This window comes from Urocitellus parryii, chromosome 9 (assembly GCF_045843805.1).
Source record: "Urocitellus parryii isolate mUroPar1 chromosome 9, mUroPar1.hap1, whole genome shotgun sequence".
Classification (NCBI taxonomy): domain Eukaryota; kingdom Metazoa; phylum Chordata; class Mammalia; order Rodentia; family Sciuridae; genus Urocitellus; species Urocitellus parryii.
Window position 1 is genome coordinate 133,472,145 of NC_135539.1, and position 20,113 is coordinate 133,492,257.

Genomic DNA, 20,113 nt, shown 5'->3' on the forward strand with positions numbered 1-20,113 from the left:
ATTCATCTTGGGCAAGACAATCTGCTTTCTGAAATCTATCAATTCAAATGTTAATTTCATCCAGAAACATATTCACAGACATACCCAAAATAACATTCAACTGAATACCTTGGCACCCATGGTCCAGTGAAGTTGATACCTAAGATTAACCTCCACACTATGCATTTTCCTCTGGGCACTGCTTTAGCTGTGTCTCAAAATTCTGATAAGTAATGTTTTCATTGTTGTTATTTGATAGATAATCATTTATCTTAATGTGCTTTGTGGCTTGTAGTAAGAATATTTTTCCTACTAAATTTTGGTCAAGCAATAAGCACAAGACTTACCTTTTTCATATAAGATTTATGGATTTCTCATGAGATCAGTATGAGATGAACCAGCAGGACTTTCACAAGGCCCAGAAGTCGCTTTGAAAAAATTCTCTCAGAACTTGAAAAACTCATTAAAATGCCAATGGAAACAACACTCCCTGCCTATATGGGGTCTTTTAACAACCAAGATCAAGAATTCTCCTGCTGAATCTTGAATCTAATAAGAAACTGCCACCACCTCTCTGCCATCCAAAAGCCCATAAATAATATTACTGACAAGAATTATAATAACTGCATAGTACCATCGAATGTTTCCAGTGTTTTATATATGCCATCTTAATTTCTGCATCAGTTTTAAGACAAAAACATCATAATGTACATTTTAAAGTTGAGAAAGCTAAGCCCCAAGGGGCTTACATAACTAGCTTAAGATCGCACTTCCTCTTAAGTGGAGGAGCTAGGATTTCGCGTGGGCCATGTCTGACTTAAAACCTGTGCATTTTCAGGATGCTACTTTGCCTGTCTTGTCTTCCCTTTGCCCCAACTTGCAGCAATAAGAGGGTTTCTGCCACTTTGGCAGAACTTATTTTCCAGGCAAAGTAAGTACATCTGCTATGGTCCACACTCAGGGAGGTACAGGTCCAGCCCGGAATTCTGGAACTGAGACCCAGCAGGCCACCAGCCATGTAAGCCCTTTGCCTGTAGAAGCCATATGGATAAAGAGGACTCCGAGCCAAACGCTAATGAAGAGAAAGGGGAGGGAAGCAGGGGAGGGGACTGACAGGGCGGGGGGTGGGGGGGGTTGGCAGAGCTGCTTCAGCAAGGGGACATCGTGGATTGTGATGGTCCATCAGTCCCACCACAGAGCCTACATGTGCCGGTCACCCGTGCCAAGCCCATTAAGTTCACGTCTGGCACCTGTCCTCCAGTGAAACAAGCAAACAACTTCCTATATTTGAGGTTTCAGTCAGGGGTGTTGGCCAAGTTTCAGTGGGAACCAGAGAAGACGACCACATGGGGTTAGAGGCCCCGATAGCAGCAGCCAGAGCAGATCTCAGAGCACCTGCCAACAGGGAGATTATCAGAGTCCTGCTGCAAAGAGATAAGGAACGTTCTGATCCAGCCGGAGAAGGGCAGGCTTTATATAGCAGCCTGAGTGGGCTGCAAGGGAATGTCCTGGCTGAAGGCCTCTCTCTAGCCAAGCAGAGCAGAGAGTAGGTGGGAAGGAAAGACGGGGCTTTATAAATAACCCTGTGTGTGCTGATCTGCTCAGAGGCCTTGTCTCAGCAAAGCCAGAGTTCTAGGCCAAGAGGGGACATTTACAGATATTTTTTCCTTTACATGTGTCTGTGTTTTCTACAATGAACTTGAACTCCTTTTAGAGTCAACAGACTATAAAAATTTAAGAACATTAAAAAAGAGAGAGAGAGAAGCATAAAAGGGATTCCTTTGGGAATTTTAGTGACCATCTCCACCCTCCTCCTAGGTCCCCAAATATGTGTCCGTCCTCTCTTCTCTTCTCTGGTCTCTCCAGAGGAATCCTGGGGGTGCCTGTACTTGCTAAAGCTGCAGGGTCTGACCCATTTTCTCAGTTTTCCCATGGCTCCTGCCATCCCCCCAGGCTCCTTCTGCTCCCAACAATTCAAATGTCACAGTTGCTGGCTTTGTTGTCTTTAGATAAGGTGTCTGTGCCCCTCACCTCTGCTGGGTCACTCCTCCCCTAACACAAACAAGCTTAGTGATGAGAAAAAACAGTGGAGTCCCTGTGCGGAGGGTTGTTCTGCACGCTGTGTCTCAGGTTCCTTGTCTGTAAAATGGAGATCCTAATAGAACCTGCCTCAAGGAGACAGTTTGAAGACAGTGAATATAAAGAGCCGGGCACACTGGAAATGCCCAAGTGAACATTAACTGATGATCAGTGCACCCAGGTCCTTCTCCACACCCTCTCCCCACCCGCCACACCCACAAAGCTTGGCCAAAGTGACTTTCACTGTTTCCAAAAATAACTCCCCCGGGAGGTGTGAAGATTTGACACCCCAACTCTGGTGCTGATGCAAATCGGAGTTCCAAAAATGCTTTGAGAGGTGACAGGCTCCTTGGAACAGTTAGCCTCCACAGCGCCTCCTTATAAGGCAGCGGTCCTCATTTGAGGGTGAGTCACAGTAGGTCGGGCTGCTAGATAAACAGATAAGTGGATAAACACGCTGTTACCTCGTAGTAACAGTCTACTGTGGGCTAAGTTCCACTCACGACTACAGGGCAATTTTTAGGAGACATAAGTAAGTAAAGTAGCAATCGATCTTCCTTTTTTGAGCAAGTTCTATGTGCAAAAAGGCACTGTACTAAGATTCAAAAACGGAAAATTAAAAAAAGATGAATGTTTCTGCTCTGAAAGAGACTACAGTCTAGTTGAGGAAGTAAAATGCAGATACAGGAATAGAAAGCTCACACAGCAAAGCAAGAGCTGATCAGTGGCAGGTGAGAGAGTTCCCACAGGATTCTGGAGGAAATTAGTATCATCAAGAGCGATACCAGGGGCTGGGGATGTGGCTCAAGCGTGCACACTTGCCTGGCATGCGTGCAGACGGGGTTTGATCCTCAGCACCACATACAAAGAAAGATGTTGTGTCCGCTGAAATCTAAAGAATAAATACTAAAAAAAAAAAAAAACTCTCTCTCTCTCTAAAAAAAAAAAAAAAAAAAAAAAAAAATGAGCGATACCAGGCCTTGTGGTATCCTGATGCAGTCAGGGGAATCATCAGTACCAATAAGACTGGATGCTAGGTTCACACCAGGAAGATGGGTCCATTCATTCATTCCTTATTCAACATGTAACCTGCTGAATGTTTGCTATATGCCAAGCATTCTGCTGGGATGATTGATCAGGAAACTGAGAAGCCAGGGATCTTGGCAATCAGGACCCCAGGCCCAACACCTGCCCATCATCCTCAGCTCCTCCCCATCCCTCAAGCCCCTTATCCAACAGTCACCCACCTCATCCTGATTGTCTGTTCTTAAGGCATTTGGACTCCGTCCACTTCTTTCCATCTCCTCTGCTGTTCCTTAGTTGAGGCCTCACACACTCTTCCTTGGGTTTCTGCAGCAACCACCTAATTGTTTTCCCTGCCTCTGGACTCACTTTCCGCCAGTTTAATTCCAAAGCTCAAGCGTGTAGTCAGCAATTTGAATTTCACCTAAAGAGAGGTCTGACCTTTGTCTCCAGGTCCTGGAAGGTAATCTCTACACCTTGCAGATTTCCTGAGTGATACGAGTGCTTCCTTACTTATAGTGAGCCCCTCACTTATAATGAGATGACCAGGGGTAGCTGTTGCCCAGAAAGAACCTCCATATGATCAGAGGGTTGGAGTTGGCAGCCAAGTGGTATCAGCCTGACCCCTGGAAAGGGGAGAGACCCAAAAATTCAGTTTAACCATGGATAAAATTCAATTGATCATACCTCACTTCTGAAGCCTCAGTTAAAACCCTGGACACTGAAGCTCAAGTGAACATCCTTCGAGCATTTTGTCACACATAGGTGCTAGGAGGGCTGAAGCTTTCTTTTTGAAGCCTTAGATTCTGCCCTGTGCATTTCTTCTTTTGACTGGTTCCGATTTTGACTATAATAAAACTAATCCTGGGGCTGGGATTGTGGCAAAGTGCTTGCCTTGTACGTATGAGGTACTGGGTTTGACCCTCAGCACCACATAAAAATAAATAAATAAAGATATTGTATCCATATACAACTTAAAAACAAATTTTTAAAATAAAACTAATCCAGGGCTGGGGATAGAGCTCAGTTGGTAGAGTGCTTGCCTCACATGCACAAGGCCCTGGGTTCAATCCTCAGCACCATAAAAAATAAATAAATAAAATTAATCCTAAGTATAGAACTTTCCTGATTTCTGTGAGTTGTTCTAGTGAATCACTGAACCTGAAAGCACTTGTGGGAACCACCAAATTTGCAGCCAGTTTTTCTGAAGAGAAGTTGACCCCAGGGACTTCTAAACACAGGGCTGGTGTCTAAAGTGAAGGCCTTTTGCGGCGGGCACTTAACCCCAAGTTTGATTAACTTGCTGTATAATGTCAGAGAGGTTTTCTAAAATGGGATTATGATCATATTACACAGCTGCCTAGCACACTTTAGGGACATCTCACTCCCTAGAACAAAGTCCAAATGCCTACGCACCAAGACTTCTGATGATCTAGATTGATGATCTAGACAGATGGACTCTCCAATCTCAATTCCTCCCAGCTGCGTCAAGCCACTTGTCACCCTCTGAGTCCGCCATGGTCTCTCACCTTTCCAGACTACAAGAAACATGGCCACTCATCCTTTCATAGTCTTACCCTCCCTTCTGTTGGCTAACTTCAACTAGTCCTTGTAACCTCAGCTTAGATGTCACCTCCTCCGGTTCGCCTCTCCATGCACCCTCCACCAACCTAGAGCTAGAAGCTCACCCCTTCAACACACTTTGCTCATCAATTGAAATGGCCTGGTTACTCTCTGTCTTCCCCCATGGACTATGAACTTTCTAATTAGGAGGACTGTATATTCTCCCTTGCCATATCCTCCAGTGCTTAGCAGAGTAACTTACAACCCCAAAGAGAAAAGTAATAATGGTTCAAGGGGGCAAACATGGCAGACAGCAACCACATTAGTAGTGTTGGAAGAATGAATGGCCATCTCTGTTTGAAACATCTTCTGGTTCTTTTTTTGAACACCACGTCAGGGCTCCAGCATCCTCCTCCTCTTTTGTCTGTCTATCACTAAGAACTTACCTTCTTCCAAACCTGCTACTTCTTGTTTTCCTCACTTCAGGGGCTCTTTGTCCACTGGGGGTAGAAGGCTCTATTCTGTCTCAAAGCCCTGTTCCCATTAGCGAGGAGATTTTTTGACAAGAAAGGTATCTGAGGCTCATTTTCCATAAAATCTGTCACTGCCTGAGTGGTACCCTGTTGCTTGAGTCCTCACTCGGTCTCCATGGCAATGTTCTGAAACTAGTCTGCTTGAGTAAGTTCAAGACCCATCAAATTATTTATCCTAACAGAGTAGGCATACCCCACCAGCGCACATATCTACACATTTCGATGCATCAAAGCAACATTTGAAAAATGTGAACTGGAGAACCCACCCATCAGTTAACTTTGTTTACTCTCTCTTTTCTTTTTTTCCTTCTTTCATTCAAGCATTCTGGCTTAGTGGGAGACACAGAAACATGATACTTACCTCTTCCTTGGGGGTCGGGGGTGGGAATCAGGGATGTCGGTCACTGAGGAGAGTCAGCTGACCAGCAAAGAGAAAGTGTTTTCCTGACAAAAAAACAAAGCTTGGAGATGTGAAGGAACATAGGTGATAACAAGACATGGGTGTCAGATGATAAGGCTAAAGAATGGGGTGGAGGGGGGTATTGGGGAGGCCAGAGGGAAGTGGGGCTGGAGAGAGGGATAGTAAAAATACCTGAGCATAAAATAGTGAGCTACTTTCACTTTTCTTCAAGGCAGTGAAGAAGATTTTAAGAGGAAGGGCAGCATTGTTTTGGTTTGATATGAGGTGTCCCCCAAAAGCTCCTGTGTTAATACAGGCATATTTAGAGGCGAAATGATTGGACTGGGAGAGCTGTAACCCAATCAGTCTGTCCTGGTTTGAATGGACTGACTGGGTGGCAACTGTAGGCAGGTAGGATGAGGCTGCAGGAGGTGGTCACTGGGGGCGTGCTCTGGAAGGATTCCTCTTCCCTGTGGCTCCCCCGTCCTCCTCCCTCTCTTCCCTGCCCCTCCCACTCTCTCTCAGCTTCTTGGCCTCCATGAGCTGAGCAGTGTTCCTCCACCACGTCCCTCACCATGATGTTCTGCCTCACCTTGAGCCCAGAGTGATGGAAGCAGCCCACCAAAGACTGAACCTCTAAACTGAGCCAAAATAAACTTTTCCTCCTCTAAGTTGTTCTTTTGGTCACAGCAATGAAAATCTGACTAACACAGGCATTATCAGGTTGACATTTTAGAAAGTTCTCTTTCACTGATGCACTGTTCCGTTAAAACGAGAAGGCCCACAACCATGAGCAAGTGGATGAAGGCCTGACCAGAGGTCAAGAGCATACCAAGAGACTCCAGTCCAGCTTCAGAGCCAGGCAGGCTATGACCCCCTGGAGAAGTGAGGGATCACGTGACTCTCCCCCCCTTAGAAATTGTATTTTCCTTCAACATAAGAACACCATTCAACCAATCTTACCCAAAAGAATGACTCTCATGTAGTCAATCATGATAAGCAACTTGGAGAGATCTTCCCTGCACCTCATCACAAAGGCTACAGCTAAAAACTCATTCCAAAGCATCCAGTTTACATTCATAGATCAAGGGAACTTCCTCCCACACGGGCTTCATTTCTCTCCCCTTCTTGGTACTGGGAATGGAACCCAAGAGCATTCTAGCACTGCACCATGTATTCAGCCCTCATTATTCCTTAAGACAAGGTCTAAATTACCTAGCCTGGCCTCCAACTTGCAACCCTCCTGCCTCAGATTCAAGAGCAGCTGCTGTTACACAGGTGTGTGCCACTGTGAGTGACCCTCACAGGGTTCTGATCTCTTAGCCATTGACTGGATCACCATAAGCAGTCAAAAGTCCTAGAGTCACAAAGTTTAAGACCTGGCTCAGCCATTGACTTTCTGTATAAGCATGAGCAGTTTTTTGTTGGTTGGTTGGTTGGTATGGGGTGTAACCCAGGATTGAACTCAGGAGCACTGGGCCAATGAGCCACATCCCCAGCCCTTCAGGAAACATGGTCTCACTGAGTCACTTAGCACCTTGCTTTTGCTGAGGCAGACTCTGAACTCGCGATCCTCCTATCTCAGCCTCCCGAGCCACTTGGTGAGCAGTTATGTAACCTTTGGAAGACCCAAGTCCACCCTGCATTGAACAGGGGTTCAGAACAGCTGCCTTCGGGGTTGTCATGAGCCCTGATTTAAACGGGATGGTCAGGATAAACATTCCTTCCCTGTCCCACCCATGCCTCCCTAAATTATTTAAGATTTCAGTCTCCACCAGTCATTCTTATGGCCTCTGCCATTTATCTCAGTGTCTTTCGGCACCCAATTCACTTAAGCCTCAATGTCTCCCTGTTCATCCGTTCTCAGCTGCTCAGACAACTGGAGGTGATGAAGAGCCACTGTCTGGGGCGCCCAGGCTGAGCCTGCAAACCCGGCGGGGCGGATGGTGCCCGCGAGCCACCCGCAGGGGGCAGCATCAGGCAGCGCAAGGCAACTCGGGGGCTTCCTTGCAAAAACGCCGGGGTCGGTCCAGAGGACCACAGAAAAGGCGCTTGTGTTCAGATTCCCCTGACAAAGGACCCTTTTACTCCGTGTGCATCTAATACGGCCTTCCAGGGGAAGCGAGGAATGGCTCTCTGAAAGCATCCCCAGCCCCAGCAAGTCCAGCCGGGCTGCGGTTAACCTTTCAAGGCTTTGCTCATCTTGAGAAGCCAACGTCACCTCCCTCTTTACCCGCGGTCTGGCCCTTGTTGCAGATGGGCCGCACAACCACCAAGTAATGGGAGAGAGCCCTTGACAAGGACAAGAGGGGCATTTTAACACCTCCCATAGGCCCTTTTTAGAGTTTCCCACACACTTCCTCCCTTAAGGGAGTCCTGGTGGAGACAAAAGAAAGAAAAAGGCACAGCCCCCGACTCTAACCTGGAGATGGAGACACGGATTTACATTATCAGGAGTTGTTTTGGTTGTTGTTTTTTTTTTTATTTTGTTTTTCCTTTAATACCAGGGATTGAACCCAGGGGAGCCTAACCACTAAGCCACATCCCCAGACCTTTTTTCATTTTGACATAAGGTCTCTCTAAGTTGCTTAGGGCCTCGCTAAGTGGCTGAGGTTGGCTTTGAACTTGTGGTCCTCCTGCCACAGCCTCCCCAGCTACTGGGATTCCAGGCAAGTGCCACCATGCCTGGCTCAAGCTCTGTTTTTAATAAAGAATGGTGGCTGTCTGTTCCCAAAGCCCCAGGTGGCGTGGTCAAACACAGGATGATTTTCTATGATCAGTGAAATGGTTTATGTGGAACACAAAAAGGGACAGAATGTTTAAATTCATCAAAACTTCCCTGGAATTCCAGAATCTGGGATCACCATCAGGATAGAGAATGAGAGCTGTGGGAATTTGAGAAAATTTAATGAAGGTGACAGTAAACAGCCTACACAGTGGACAGGGTCACTCCTGAGAGAGCTTTGGGCCTCTGTGCCCATGAGATTCACTCTCCTTCTGACTTTGGTTGGGGAGAGGAACTGCCATGTCACCATGATGTCACCACCTTCCAGGAATCACTGAGTCGACTCAAGCGGCCGAGGCCCCAGGCAAGATCCACTCACTTCCTCCAACCAGAAGGCGAGGGAGGGAGTGCTGGGGGCAGAGCTGGGGGCCTGTTTTTCAGGCCCTCCCTACCAGAACTCGGTCACGGTCACGCCTGACCCAGAGTGGGTGTCAGCTTGGCAAGGAGAGGCACATCAGCGTGGGACCAGCTGTGCTCACCCCACCCACTCTCCTGCCACAGAAGGGAGGCCGCAGGAGGAATCGCACCCTGCCACTTACTGCTGAGCCCCAAGGTCCCCAGGGAGGTAGCCCTCTTAGCCTGAAGGCTTTAATGCCTCCTTGTGAACACCAGAAGCTGTTCCTAAGGAACAAATGTTGGGAAAGAAGAATTACAAAGGGATTAAGTCAGAGAGAGTGGGGGCTGGGGAATTACCTGCAGAAAGCAGACGCTGGGGTGGCCAAACACCTGCGTCCACTTCACAACCAGAGGTGGCCACAGATCTGGTGTCACCTAGAGTGAAAGGGTAAACTGCTCTGTCCAGGCCCACACTTCCCACCAAAGGCGGCTCACCCATCCACCACCAGAAGCGCAGGTCCAGGGCTGGGAGTGTCCTTCTGTGGCCCTTGGGGGTGACTTCCTCTTGACTCTCACCCCAGAATAGTCATAGGTGCCCCTCCCTCGCCATGTCAGACCCTTCCCTTCTCTGTTAAGAGGATTCAAAGTAGAATCTGCTCATCAGCATCTGTTTCATCTTTTCATTAAACTCCACGTTCCCTGCTCTGTAAGCTGGTCTGATGAAGGAGGAAATTAACCAGCAGGCTGGAATGCGATTTTATAGCATGGCGAAGGTCCTCTCTTCCTCCTTCCCCACTAACACATGAGTGCACACAATCTGCCATGTTTTAACCTTTTATTATATTGATTTACTTAACATCAGCCTAGCCCTCGGCAAATATCTCCATCTTACAGGCGAGAACACTGAGATTCAGAAGGTGCGGGAAGTTGTCCAGGGCACGCAGCTGGTGAGTGACAGAGCTAGTCTCAGAAGCCAGCTCCAAGGAGCTGGGTCTTTCCACTCGGATACTCTGACTCAAAGTAAGAGCCTCCTCTGCCTCTGAGTCAGAAATGATAAAATTAGAATTTCACTCAGCCAGTCACAAAATCTGAAGTTTGGGAGAAATTCTGAAGGGTGTCCAGGTCCATGACCCAGGCAGATGTCGGAATTTCTTGCATAGTGCCCTGGTTTCTGCTTAGATGCACCAGATCATGGAAGTCTCCTGGCTCAGCACATGCCAGCTGAGACTAATTGGACAGTTCTTTGAGGCTAGGAGATGAAATCTCTCTCCGCCTAACATTTGCTTTGGGTCTGTTCTTGGGAACATACAGACCTAAGCAGTGTGTCATCTGAATTCTTTTCCTCCAGACTATATGCTCTCCTTTTGACTTCCTTTTCTGTGTTAATACAGGCATATGTAGAGGTGAAATGATTGGACTGTGAAAGCTATAACCCAATCAGTGGAGGTTTGTTACCACACTCCTTGATATGAGGTCTAATTTGTTCAATTTCAAAGTGAGACCAAAGTGGGGTGTGATGGACCCCAGCAGGAGCACAGACCTCCAGAAATGAGCTGACCAGCCCGGAGAAGAATGGAGGAGATCACACTGTCTGTGAGCCATTCATTCATTCACAAATTGTAATATGATGGGGACTCATTTTGACCTTGTCATGAATAAAAAAAAAATGCTTTTCCCGTGTGCCACATCCTCTCCTCCCCCTTGTCCAGCTGGGTGTAGGCTACACCTGACCTGAATTCAGCAGGCAAAGGCCCAAGAAATGCTCCTGGGTGGCCCCCTGCTGCCCAGCCCCCTCCTGCTGTTCCCTAGCACCACTGACCCCCTACAGCTCAGCCTTGCCCCCCCTTGGGCCCCAATTGTGGTTGTTCCTTCTGCCAAGGGGCCACCCAGCCCAGTCATGCATCTCCAGCCTCCTTATGCATCTCCAGGGGTCACTTGGGCGGTTCTGAACATACCCCCATGCAGCCCTCAGGGAAGCAAGGGTCACTGTCACAGGTCCCTTCTCTGCCAGCATTTCTATCCAGCTGGGGCTGCCCTGAACAGACACCAGGGATTCTCTTCCCAGAGACCCAACTGTGAAGAGCAGCATAAGCCCCTCGACTTTCTACTTCCTGTCCACCTGTGCGGGCCACCCCTCCCTGAGTACTGGGGTGGAGAGTGGGTGGGGCACACGGCACCCCACCTTGCCTCCTTATCCTTTCCTGCCTTCTTTAGTGCTGAACCTGCTGCTCTTTACCCTGCAGGCTAACAGGTGGCCTTGTGTGCAGATGCCAAGCTTCACTCTAGGAGAGAAAAGGCATCTTCTTGGGCCTTCGCCCTCTCGACAACCAGTCACTCGGGAATATGGATCATTCACTTGCTGTGGGGAAAAAGAAAAATCTAGTCTGAAAAATGTGAAGCTGAGCAAGACTTCCTTGTTCTGGAGGTCTGAGACTCTCCTGAAGCCACAAACCCATGGATTTCCATGAATAAGAGCATCTTGTTCCCTGAGAGTGAAAACCCATTGTTTTAATAACTCGAAAGTCTCCTCAGTTCTTCCTCGTGGCACAGGACAAACATCCGAAAGGACTGCTGCTTTACCCCCCGCCCGTGCACCCTTCTCTCCTCGCCACCACGTTCTCACAGCTGAGCTCTGTTCTGCCAGAGCTCAACTTGGCTTTTGGCAAACAGGCCCCTACGTTGTCTTTGGGGGTTCTTTTCACGGGCCAGTCATCCCCATTGTGGCACAAGAGAAGTCACACCCCAAAGGTGTGCAGGCATTGGCTCCCATCGCAGTTCTCAGCCCAGTCCTTGGCATATTTAAAACCAATTCAACTGTGGTTATTCTCACCCCAGCCACTTTATTTGTTTGTTTGTTTGTTTATTTATTTTTTATTTATTTTTGGTACAGGGATTTGAACCCAAGGGCACTTAACCAGTGAGCCAGTGAGTCACATCCCCCGTCCTTTTGTGTATGTGTGTGTGTGTGTGTATGTGTGTTTTATTTAGAGACAGGGTCTTGCTGAGTTACTGCGGCTGCCTTTGAACTCACAATCCTCCTGCTTCAGCCTCCCGAGTCCCTGGGATCACAGACATGTACCACCACACCCGGCTCCAGCCACTTTATTCTTAATGTTCTTAATACTGGTGCAAAAGTGGGGGTTGTGGGTTGTGTTTAAACTGTATAGCCCTCTAGCCCTCTTCATTATAAGCACAGACGCAACGAGGTCTACACCAGTGACTATACCTCCCCGGGACTTTCCCGAAGCATCAGGCCCTACACCACCACTGTCCTGGACACTGTCCCCAGCCTGCGCCTCCGCACCTCCCCTTCACCCTGCCAGCAGTGTCTTCCTCCACCAGGGCTATTTCCCAGAATCCCTTCCCAATGTCAGGTTTCCCTATCTTAGGAACTTTTTTTTTTTTTTTCATTCATTTAACCTGTCTAATTGATTCAGCAAACATTCATAATGAGTTTCACTGTTAAGTGCTTTTCTAGGCTGGAGTAGGGAACAAACTGGGCAAAGCCAGGCTTCCAGGGTGACTTTCTGGTGGAAAAACGCAAGACACCCAAGAACACACCTAAATACCAAGGGCACCAAGGACTGTGATTTGTTCCTTGAAGGAAACAAATAGGATCACATAAGAGGGGACAGGGGCCAGTCTAGAAAGGGAGACCAAACAGGACTCCACCGAGGGGCCTGGGATTTAAACCAACTCCTGCCAGACAAGAGAAGCAACAGAGGAAAAGGATTCAAGACCCAGAGAAAGGCCAGAGCAGGAGCCGGAGCCAGGAGCAAACTGGGACCTTCAGGCACCAGGGGCCGCGCAGTGGCTGAGAAGAGAGGCAAGGAGCCCAGGAGTAGAGGCCAGGGCCGGGAGAGGTCTGGCTCTCTGTCCAGGTGGGAGCTGCAGGAAAAGAGGGAGCATTTCAAAGCTCACTCGGGCTCCTGTGAGGGAGATGGAAGTGGGGACAGGGCCGGGGTGGGGAGTAAGCCAGCAGGCTACTGCCCTTGTCTGGAGAAATGATGGTAGGTGCTGGTGATGGAGAGAAGGCCAGGGAAGCGGGTAGATAGGATCTGAAGGGAGGTGATCATGGAGGAGGACTAGCAGTCGTTGCACTGTCAGACTTTAGGGAAGTCCAGGAAGGGAAGAACATCTCCTAGTGGGAGCCAGAGACGGACTATGGGGACAAGAGGGGGCCACGTGCACACAGAGGCCTGGAGCTGGGTGAGGTGTGGTCCTGCCGTGCCTCTCTGTATTGTCTGTGAGTCCGTCTGTCTGCACAGGCGCATGCCTAGGATTCAAGGGAGAGCTGGAACCTTCCAGAAAGATCCACCAGGGGTGGGGGTGGAAAGAGGCAGAGGCCTCGCCAAGTACTAACAACCTGAAAATTAAAAGAAGCTGTGTTTCTAGCCATGACTGCCACCCGCCCCTCCATCGGGGCGCTTCCCCGTCATGACAAAGGAATGAGAAACATGCGCTCCCACCGTGTTTTATCATAAGCAGGAGGGTCTGAGCTATAGACGGGCTTTTCTACCCTAGCTTCATGACCTGCCTTCGTTTGAGACAGGAGTTCTGCAAGGGTAGGGGTCTCCAGTTCCTAACAAGAGACTATAAATAACTGGGACACAAGGCATGTGGAGCTGCCCTACCCCACCAGGAGGAGGGCCACCCTTTTGCACACCACACTGTCACCCATCAGCTTCTTCTTATAAATCAGTATCTCTCCTGCTTACTCAGGCTCAGCTTGTGGCCACTATGACACTCCAGGATGTGTGTTCTCCTGTAGTTCAGCTCAGAAGGGCTTAAGCTGTTTGTTTTCGTCCTCACTCAGAGTAGACTGGCCCAGAGAAGCCACCTCCAGAAGCACTTTTAAAGAAAGCCAGACCTACTTAGGAGTGAAGGCTAAAGAAATATTGTCTTGGGGCTGAGGCTGTGGCTCAGTGTCTCACATGCATGAGGCACTGGGTTCAATCCTCAGCACCACATAAAAATAAAAATGAAGATATTGTGTCCATCTACAACTAAAAAATAAAAAGAGAAAGAAATATTGTCTTGTAAGTCCAGGGTAAAACAATTCCATCTTTTAAAAGTCTATGAATGTAACCTGAGATCTCCCCGCCCCTGCCAGCCCCAGAGCAAGAATAATAGAACCTGCATTTGGCTAGTTCTGAGCCTCCCCTGCTCTAGTCCCCCTCTTGTCAAACCCCACCCAGTATTTCCGGAGGTCCCTAGAAGGATTCTCGAGGTCAGGGCTCAGACTGATGGGAGCTCCGAAGATGGTTGGTGCAGGACACTCAGTTTGTTTGTCTGTGAACTAAAAATGTAAACTGAAAAGGGGGTGTCTTACCAAGCTATGGGATAAAATGACCTCGTATGTATAAAGGACCTAAGCAGAGGGCCTGGCACTGAGTGGGTATTCATTAAATGCTGCCGCCACCATTGTCAATATCCATCACTGCTCCCCAGCAGATCACCCGTCCCCGACCCTCAGAGCGACTGCTGCAGAAGCCAGTCAGTCACTGCTCCAAGGATCGCCTGGTCTTCATGCATCTGGGCTCCCAGCCAGCCTACCCCACAGGACATGCCCAGGCATGTGTCCCTCACCCTCACACTGGGCTGTTGCCACATGCAGACATGCAGGGACACAGGCAGAAGCACACCTCTGGCAGACTTGCCCCTCGTGTCCCTGGGTGACCCCCTGACCCCCAAGACAGGAGACCAAGGGCTGAAGAAACTGGCTCCTGACAGGGACGGCTCCTGCAGGTGTTTTGTATGTTTTTCTTGTTTCTTTGGTTAGGTGCTGGGGACTGCACACAGGCCCTCGCACAGGCTAGGCGAGTGCTCTACCACTGAGCTGCATCCCCAGGCCTTATTTGCAGTTTTATTTTGAGACAGGGTCTTGATAAATTGACCCGGCTGGCCTCAAATTCGCCATTCTCTTGCCTCAGCCTCCCAAGTGGACGGAATTACAGTCATGCACCACCACGCCCAGTTTAGAAATGACAATTAAAAGCAGGAGCCAATTACACTCATGAAAGTCAAAGGCAGAACACCTGGGGTAAAATCAGACCGAAGAAAAGATTTGGGGTAGAAGAGCAAACAGCAGTCCCCCCAATTTCCTACACTATGAAAGTCCCTCCTCGACTTGAAGCCAGAAAAATACTTGTGGTGGCATTCCCAAAACTGAGACCTCTAAGCCGACTCTGTTGTTTGCAGAGTGACTTTGACAAGTCTCTCTCATCATCCAGCAAACCACAGTCTCTTCATCAAGAGCAGCAGCGCACATCCCATGTCCCTCTGAGAGAGGCCTTGGCCATGTCTTCGCCCCAGCTGTGCTCATGAACTCATCGCTGAATCCCTGAGAGCCCACCGTGTGCCAGAGCCACCGGGCCTGGGGAACAAAGGCCAGAGTTTGTTGGAGTCTCACTTCTCGGTTCCACTAGAGTCGTGGGCACCATACAGTGCAGGCCAGGGGCTCAGGGAATGCTGGGAGCCAAGGCAAAGCCTCCACCCAGGAACTACAGGGAGCTCAGGTGGAGAAGGTGGGGAAACAAAGACAGGGAGGGCATTACAAGAGGCTCTCCTGATGGAGAAGGGGGAGGTGAAGCCCGAGCACCGGGTGAGAAGGAGGGGACCACTGGAGGCCCCTGTGCTTTAGGGAAAATGTCACACTGGCTTTCCCACAGGGCCAGTCAGGCAGCAGGGGTATGCTGCGGAGCACTGCAGAAATCTAGAGAGGCACAGGGGCCAGCACAGGGTGGTAGCAGCAGGAATAGAGAGGAGGAGGGGAGAGGAAGTGAAGGGAAGCTGGCACCAGAGAGAGAGAGAGAGAGTGAGAGAGAGAGAGAGAGAGAGAGAGAGAGAGAGAGAGAGTGTGCCATTGCCTCAGACCCCACTGCCACGTCAGGCAGGCGAACTTCAAGACCCTGGTTCCGCCTAGCAGGCGCAAGGCCCAGGCCCATCCCCAGCGCCACAGAATAGAAATAAGGACCACTGTTCCCCGCTTGCCACTCTGCTGTGCAGCTTCTAGTCCTTGCTCCCTTGAAGAACAGCCTATGCGTCCCCTGCCACTGGAACCATCTGGAGAGCTTTCAAAATGCCAAGGCCCAAGCCCTTCTCCAGACCCAGTAAATCACCACCTCTGGGGGTGGGGCCCAGGTGGCTGCAGTTTTATTTTTATTTTTTAAGCTCCCAGGTGATTCTAAGACATGGTCAACAATCGAGACCCACTAGGCAGGCTGTTGTTGTTGTTTTTGTACTAGGGATTCAACGCACGGTTCTTTTGCCACTGAGATACATTCCTGGTCCTTTTTCTTTTGAGACAGGGTCTAGCTAAGTTACTGAGGCTGGTCTCAAACTTGGGATCCTCCCACCTCAGCCTCTCGAGTGGCTAGGATCCGAGGTATGCACCACTGTGCCCGGCTGGACAGGCATTGTAAAACTCCTGGTCTCTCAGGAGGATGGCGTTTTGGTGCCTCCGTGGACCAGGGCACCCTCTCCCGGCCTTTCTCCTGCTGTTCCTGTGTCCCAGAACTGTTCCCTGCCCCCCATCTTTCTGGGACAGTTGCCTACTTACCCCCGTCTTGGTTGAGGCATTGCCTCTGTGGGGACAAGTTCCCCAAGTCTGGACATGGGCCCCTCCTCTGCTATCTTGCCTGCTTACCCACCAGACCCTGCCCTGACTCTTGACTCCTTGGGGCGGGGATTGGAGCCTAGCTATTGTATTAATCAGATTAAAAAAAAAAATCTTATTTCCATTATAGTTTGCTTCTTCCTAGAGCTCTATCTTTTCACTAGGACTTGGAATTAATCCAAATCTATAATTTGAATTTAAAAGGGTTTTTCCCTGTGCAAGTGGAGTGTTCGAGACGGGGCCACGGATGGGTGAGTAGAGGGAGGAGGAATCATCACCAGGCAGGACGGGGGCTTCGTACCCAGCCAGCCTTTGTCATGGCCTCTAGAACTGTCTCCCCACCAAACTGTCTCCCCACTCCCTGCAGCCGGCCTCTGTATGGGGCCCCTGTGGCCCCTGGCACCAGGCAAGGCCGCAGAAGGATGGGCGAGGTCTTCCCTGGGGAAGAGCCAGTAGGCCCTGATGGGTCCTGGTGAAGGAAATTCTTTAAATGTGACATCCCTGGGGCTGGGTTGTGGCTCAGTGGTTGAGCACTTGCCTGGCATGCGTGAGGCACTGGGTTCCATCCTCAGCACCACATTAAAAAATAATAATAATAATAAAGATATTGTGTCCATCTATCACTAAAATATATATTTTTTTAAAAAATGTAACTTTCCCTAAAGGTCCAAGGGACCCACACTGGGGACTGTAATTAAGTCCCCAGCAGGCAGGGTCCACACAGGTGCCTCTGATCCTCAGCACCAGTGGCCACTCCAGCCCTGCAGCTCCCCAGAGCCCCAAGCTCTGGTGCTGTGCGAGGCTCAGAGGTAAGACGAGGGTCCAGACAGTGAGCTCAGCACCCGGGGAGCAGCAGAAAGGCCAAACACACACACACACACACACACACACACACACACACACACGGGGACACGGGGATTGGGGTTGAGGACCAATCAGTGAGCCTCAGTGAGCCCCACCGGCCCTGCTGCCCAGCCAACAGCTGACCCTCAACAGGCTCCCAATCCAAATCCCCTCCCCCCTTCTCCTTTCCGCTCCCTCCCCTCCCCTCCCCGAAAGCACCACCTCTCTGTGACTTCCTCATTTCTATAAATAACCCGCCATCCTCCCAGCCAACAGTCAGTCCTTTTTTTATTTCTCCCAATTCTCACCCACTTGTCCCCCACCCTGCCCACACAGCGTCCCTATACAAAGTGACCTTGGGTAGACAGGCCCCTTCACCCTCCTCTCCACCCCCACTCTGTGCTGTGGCCTTCCACCTTGGCCCCACACCACCCTCTTCAGGATAGTCCTGACCCTGTGACTCCACTCATCAAAGTTTTCTTGGGACCCCACGGTTATTGAAGAAAATACAACCTCCCTCGGGGACATTCAGACTCCACCAAGTGGCCCCCACTTTCCTCCGTGGCCTGAACTCCAAACACTGGTCCATATTCTGTGCTCTGCTCAGATCCCCAAACAGCCCTGTGCTTTTGTGTCTGCTGTGTTCTCCATTTGGAAGAAATGTCATCGTTCAAATGTCAGAATCCTGCTCATTCTTTATGGTCTTCCCTGGCAGCCACTGCTGACCCCAACAGCATCCCCAACACCAGTGCCTCTCCTTCCTTGCGTTCCCATAATGCCTAGCTAGCAGTATGGCTCAGTAGAGAGTCCCCAGCCTCTGCTGTACCCTGGTCACAGTTTAAACAGTGGCATTGTCCTTTACTAGCTGTGTGATGGCAAGTTAAATGCCTCAGCCTCTCTGGGCCATAGGCTCATGCCTTTCAGGGTTGCTGAGAGTACTAATCGTGACAACCTGTAGCACAGTGCCCAGCACATTTTAAGTGCTCAATAAATAGCAGTTTATTAAAGTCACCTCTGAGCTGGGCACTGTGGCACATACCTATAATCCCAGCTGAGGCTGAGGCAGAAGGATCATGAGTTCAAGACCAGCTTCAGCAAGGACGAGGTGCTAAGCAACTCAGTGAGACCCTGTCTCTAAATAAAATACAAAAAAAGGGCTGGGGGATGTGGCTCAGTGGTTGAGTGTCCCTGAGTTCAATCCCTGGTACCAAAAAAGAAAAAAAATAAATAAAGTCACCTCTGTCCCTTCTTCAAGTGGCTCAGCTGAGCCAGCTGTCAGTGCATCTGTACACACACTTGAATAGACATCTCCTGTCAAGCCCTGCTGCCTCCAGTGACCTTGGGGACTTTCTGAACCACAGCCTGAGGACCTTCAAGGTGAACGTGCCTCTGTGGCTGGAAACACTCCCCGGCCTCCTCGTTGATCCCATCCCCGACCGAGGCACACCCCTCTGAAGCTGACTTGCACATCCATTTGGGGGCAGGATGCATTGCCGGCCCCCCCACACCCAAGCTGCAAAGTGCTTCCCAGAGCTGTCAACCCTAGCTCTTCAAGTGACTTTAATGGTGGAAGAAAACAACACCCTGGCACTTGGTTGATGCTGAACGGACCTGAGGCACTGGTGCAATCACACCGGCTCTGCTGTAGCCCGAGGTGCCCTCCCAGACCCTCAGGCACGGATTTAGTGAGGATGTCCTTCTTCAAGGACAGTAACGGTGATGAGGCCGCTTTCACATGGGACCAGAAGACAGATGCTGACAAAGCCTTATGCCAAGGACAGGGGATATTCGGGGACAGCAAGAGGCTCACTGTACCTCAGGGCAGGGGACAGCCCTGAGTGCTGGGGCCCTGCCTGGAAAAGCCCAGGAGGGAGGCGAGCTCAGCTCGGGGTAGTGTCCTCTGATCCTTGGAGGAAGGGATGCTTCCGACCCAAGGTCACTTTGTATAGTCTCCCAGGAGAAAAGAGCCCATCCGTGGGGCCCTTTGTGACCTCGGCGAATGCAGAATGGGATCCCAAGCCTGATGGCACCAGAGAGACCCGAAGCAGCACAACCTTGTGGTTGTTATGTCTGTGTCCTGCCACTTGGGCTGGGCCTTGCTGCGGTAAAATCCCAAAGGTGAAATGCCTCACGGCCCCTCTCGGAGCCCTGTGAATGCACATCTTTACACCCCAAGTGAAGCCCATCGAAGGGCTCGTGTGTCCCTGGGACCTGCTCTCCTCAGTCCCAGGGACCAACTCCATATACCTAATGGTCTGCAGCTAGAGGCTGGGCAGGGTAGCGGGGCCCAGGTTGCTGGGATGCCACCTGCAACCAGGCCGCCCTCTTTCACCTACGCCTGGACAGGACAGGAAGGACCCGGCCCACGCGCTCTCACTTCCCCTTTCCTGGAACAGAGGGGGCCCGACGTGCCCGACGTGGAGCCCGCTCTGCCGCTCCTCCGGCTCCTCCAGCCTGCTCTTCTGAGGACTTGTTCCCTCTCACACTCACTTTCTCCCCCCACAGAGCTCCCTCTTCTGGTTTCTCCCTCCTGCCCTGTCGTCCCCTTCCTCCCAGCTCTCCCAGGCAAGCCTCTGGCTTTCTGCCCACCCCGTCTGTCCAGGCTCCCTCTGTCCTTCCTCCTGCATCCGAGTCTGGAGGGCCGTCCTCCTTTTCCGGCTCTGCTCCTCTCACACTCCTCCTTCCTCAATTCAGAAGAACGCCAGCCGAGACACCCCTGTCCTCCCCCTTTGCCGCCCAGCCTCTCCCTCCAGGCACACAAAAAGGGACAGAGGCACCAGATGGCCCGATGCTAACAGAGGGGCTCAGGGAAGCTGCCGCCCACAGCGGCCCCCGCCGGGCCTTGGAGCCATCCAAGCTGCTGCCGGCCCAGCCGCCCAGCTGGCAGAGGAGCAGGGCACGGGGCCAGCCTCCGCAGCACGAGGCCAGCTCCCCTGCCCAGCCAGCCCAGGCCA